Source organism: Phoca vitulina, unplaced genomic scaffold (genome assembly GCF_004348235.1).
Source record: "Phoca vitulina isolate PV1807 unplaced genomic scaffold, GSC_HSeal_1.0 scaffold23, whole genome shotgun sequence".
Classification (NCBI taxonomy): domain Eukaryota; kingdom Metazoa; phylum Chordata; class Mammalia; order Carnivora; family Phocidae; genus Phoca; species Phoca vitulina.
The window spans coordinates 24,144,946-24,150,019 of NW_022589726.1; the positions used below are offsets into that span (position 1 = coordinate 24,144,946).

The window sequence follows — 5,074 nt, forward strand, 5'->3', positions numbered from 1 at the left end:
TTTCTCTTTCTTCTGTCTTGTTGTTGGTGTATAGGAATGCCACTGATTTCTGTACATTGATTTTATATCCTGCCACTTGACTGAATTCCTGTATGAGGTCTAGCAGTTTTGGGGTGGAGTCTTTTGGGTTTTCCACATAAAGTATCATATCATCTGCAAAGAGTGAGAGTTTGACTTCTTTGCCGATTTGGATGCCTTTTATTTCTTTTTGTTGTCTGATTGCTGTGGCTAGGACTTCTAGTATTATGTTGAATAGCCGTGGTGATAGTGGACATCCCTGCTGTGTTCCTGACCTTAGGGGGAAAGCTCTCAGTTTTTCCCCATTGAGAATGATATTTGCTGTGAGTTTTTCACAGATGGCTTTTATGATATTGAGGTATGTACCCTCTATCCCTATACTCTGAAGAGTTTTAATCAAGAAAGGATGCTGTACTTTGTCAAATGCTTTTTCTGCATCTATTGAGAGGATCATATGGTTCTTGTTCTTTCTTTTATCAATGTATTGTATCACATAGATTGATTTGCAGATGTGAACCAACCTTGCAGCCCATGGATAAATATCACTTGGTCGTGGTGAATAATCCTTTTAATGTACTGTTGGATCCTATTGGCTAGTATTCTGGTGAGAATTTTTGCATCCATGTTCATCAAGGATATTGGTCTGTAATTCTCCTTTTTGATGGGGTCTTTGTCTGGTTTTGGGATCAAGGTAATGGTGGCCTCATAAATGAGTTTGGAAGTTTTCCTTCCATTTCTATTTTTTGGAACAGTTTCAGAAGAATAGGTAATAACAAAAGCAAAGAAACACATCGACAACAATACAGTAATAGTGGGGGACTTTAACACCCTCCCTCACTGAAATGGACAGATCATCTAAGCAAAAGATCAACAAAGAAATAAAGACTTTAAATGACACACTGGACCAAATGGACTTCACAGATATATTCAGAACATTCCATCCCAAAGCAACAGAATATACATTCTTCTCTAGTGCCCATGGAACATTCTCCAGAATAGATCACATCCTAGGCCACAAATCAGGTCTCAACTGGTACCAAAAGATTGGGATCATTCCCTGCATATTTTCATACCATAATGCTTTGAAACTAGAACTCAATCACAGAAGGAAAGTCGAAAAGAACTCAAATACATGGAGGCTAAAGAGCATCCTACTAAAGAATGAATGGGTCAACCAGGAAATTAAAGAACAATTTAAAAAATTCATGGAAACAAATGAAAATGAAAACACAACTGTTCAAAATCTTTGGGATGCAGCAAAGGCAGTCCTAAGAGGAAAGTATATAGCAGTACAAGCCTTTCTAAAGAAACAAGAAAGGTATCAAATATACAACCTAACCCTACACCTAAAGGAGCTGGAGAAAGAACAGCAAATAAAGCCTAAACCCAGCAGGAGAAGAGAAATAATAAAAAGATCAGAGCAGAAATCAATGAAATAGAAACCAAAAGAACAGTAGAACAGATCAACAAAACTAGGAGCTGGTTCTTTGAAAGAATTAATAAGATCCATAAACCCCTGGCCAGACTTATCAAAAAGAAAAGAGAAATGACCCAAATAAATAAAATCATGAATGAAAGAGGAGAGATCACAACCAACACCAAAGAAATACAATTATAAGAACATATTATGAGCAACTATATGCCAGCAAATTAGATAATCTGGAAGAAATGGATGCATGCCTAGAGATGTATAAACTACCAAAACTGAACCAGGAAGAAATAGAAAACCTGGACAGACCTATAACCACTAAGGAAATTGAAGCAGTAATCAAAAATCTCCCAACAAACAAAAGCCCAGGGCCAGATGGCTTCCCAGGGGAATTCTACCAAACATCTAAAGTGTTTAACTCTTGATCTCAGCTGAGGTCTTGATCTCAGGATCCTGAGTCCAAGCCCTGCATTGGGCTCCATGCTGGGTATGGAACCTACTTAAAAAAAAATGGGTAAATGATTTGAATGGACACTTCTCCAAAGATATACAGACAAATTAACACACGAAAAGATGTCCAACATCATTAGCTATCAGGGAAAGGCAAATTAAAATCACAACAAGATACGAATTCATACTCAATAGAATGGCTGTAATCAAAAACACAGAAAGTTACACGTGTTATTGAGTGTGTGGAGAAATTGGAATCCTCATACATTACTGATGGGAATATAAAATGGTGCAGCTTCTTTGGAAAAGAGTTTGGCAGTTCTTCAAATGGTTGAACACAGTTACCATACGGACCTAGCAATTCCACTTATAAGTATATACCCAAGAGAAATAAACCCATATGTTCACACAAAAACTTATACATGAATATTCATAACAGCATCATTCATAATAGCCAAAAAGTGGATACAACCAAAATGCCCATCAGTTGATGAATAGATAAATACAATGTGGTATATCCATATGACAGAATATTATTCAACAAATTAAACATGAATAAAAAAAGAAGTACTGTTACATGCTAGAACATGAATGAACCTTGAAAACATTATGCTAAGTGAAAGCCAGTCAGAAAAGCCCACATATTTTATGATTCCATTTATATAAACTATCCAGAATAGGCAAGTCCATAAAGACATAAAGTAGATTAGTAGTTGCCTAGCACTAGAGGATTGGGGCTGGGGGATAAGGAGTGACTGCTATTGGTTATAGGATTTGGGGAAGGGGTGATGAAAACAATGCTCTTAAAACATTGATTCTGAGGGGAGGACCTGGGTGGCTCAATTGGTTGAGTGACCAACTCTTGATTTTGGCTTGGGTCATGATCTCAGGGTCCTGGGATTGAGCCCCATGTCGGGCTCCATGCTCAGCTTGGAGTCTGCTTGGGTTTCTCTCTCCCTCTCCCTCTACTCCTCCCTGCCCCCCCCACATCCCCCCACCTCCCTCCCTTGAGCACATGCTCTCTCTCTAAAATAAATAAAATCTTCAAAAGAAAAAAACATTGATTGCAAGGATGTTTGCACAACTCTGAATATACCAAGAACCATTCTACTGTGCACTTTAAAAGGGCGAAGTGTATGGTGTGGGAAGTGTATCTCAAAATAGCTATTACTAAAAACAAAACAAAACAAAGCACAGAAGAGAAAGAGAAATTAGTTAACTCAGAAATTAAAACCAGAAGTGACAAGGAATAAAGTAAATTCCTGGAACTTTCAGAATCATGAGGAAGACTCTAGATTTATCCTAGAGCATAAAATGAATTTTAAGAAAATTTTATCTAGCCTTTATGTGAAGAGCAATAGGATAGACATAAGGATTACATTCCTGTTGGTGAGTAGTGTATGAGGGAACTGGCACTCTCGTGCCCTGTTGGTGTATGGGTAAATTGGTGCAATGTGTCAAAATTTTAAACATCCATACCCTTTAATGTAGCAAACCTAATCCAAAGGATGAATGCATATAGATGTTCATTAAATCATGCTTTGTAATATTGAAAATTGGAAATACTCTATGTCCATCTATAAGCAATTTTTCTCAATCCTAGCCAATTCAGTCCTTTTATAATAAATATTTTGTTAACACTTCCTTTACAGTCCTGAAATGGAAGTCATAGATGCCTAAAACAAAATATACCTAATTGTAATATTAAAGAGAAATAAAAGGAAAGCAATTTGTAACAAAATAATATGTATTTCAAAACGTAAATACTCTAGACACAAAATATACTCTAGAGGGCAGTACCATCCAGTTAAGAACTCATTATCTACAGCAAGCTGGTTAAATTATGATATATCCAAACAAAGGAATGATGCATATCTAGATTCACTATTGTATTATTGAACAAAAAAGCAGGTTGTAAAACAGCAATCATATAGGTAGTTTTACATGGGAAAAGGTCTAAAGAGATGCTCACTAGGATGTTGATGACAAGAACTGTCTCTAATGATGAGATTCATAAAGATTTTTGCTTTCTGCTTGTATATTTGAACCTTCTTGCCTCTACATAAATTTAAAAGCTTATGGCAAGTCCCAATGGGACAATCACAACACAGATCCCTTGGGTTCTGGAGTGAGGTCATGTCATCTGCAGTGGAGTCTTAAATATCTTTTGAATGGTTCCTGGCCTTTTCCATGCAGATACCAAAGATGGTGTTGGGGCTAGTCACAGTACATGGATAGCCAAGGCCATCTCCTGTGTTGTCAGGTGAGCATCATGGCTAAGTAGTACTGCCAGGCAGGAAGTTGGTGGTCATGCACTGTGAGGGCATCCACATTTCTGGCAATTTCTACTGAAACAAGTTGCGGTACCTGGTCTTCCACAAATGCATGAACACCAACTCATCCTGTGGGCTCTACCACTTCCAGTCTCCTATTACTTCTGGGCCCCTAGCTACATCTTTTGGCAGAATGGTACAAGGCATTTTGCTGCTCAAGACCAAGTAAGACCCAGCCACCTTGGACTGCCTCATGGTATTTGATGGGATCCCACTCCTGCTCCTGTCACCCCCACCTCATAAGAAGAAAAAGTGAATGGTGGTTTTTACTGCCCTCAAGGTTGTGCATCTGAAGCCCACTCAGGAGTTTGCATACCTGGGGCACCTGGCTGGCAAGGTTTCCTGGAAGTACAGGCCATGATGGCCACCCTAGAGGAAAAGAGAAAGGAGAAGGCCAAGTTCCATTATAGGAAGAAGTAGTAGCTCATGAGGTAGCAGAAACAGGCCAAGAAGGATGTGGAGAAGACAACTGATAAATATAAAGAGGTCCTCAAGACCCATGGACTCCTTGTTTGGGTCCAATAAAGACTTTATTTCTCATGCTTGGTCTTGCCTTCCCATCTTCCATTGGTACCCTAGGATGTGGGGGACCTAAACGTGGCAGTCCCACTGTCCAAGTGCCACAGGCAGCCACTTAAGAGTGGCCCTGAAAGTAAGGGGAATACCTCTAAGTGAGCAGAGATTTGACTTGTGCATCTGGTAGTATACTCTGAGTGGAAAGTTATGGGCACTGGCAAAAGGCTTGTTTGCTCGGTCAGAGTCTGGAGGGAGAAAGAGAGGAGATAAAGAGGTCTGGGAAAGAGGCATGTGGTTGAATCTATAAAAGTAGATATGAAATTTGATC

The 5,074-nt window shown here is 39.0% G+C and overlaps 1 pseudogene; it reads left to right on the forward strand.

Annotated features, from left to right (window-relative positions):
• Positions 1-4,127: 4,127 nt before the first annotated feature.
• On the forward strand, positions 4,128-4,755 carry LOC116642636 (annotated as a pseudogene).
• The last annotated feature ends 319 nt before the right edge of the window (positions 4,756-5,074 follow it).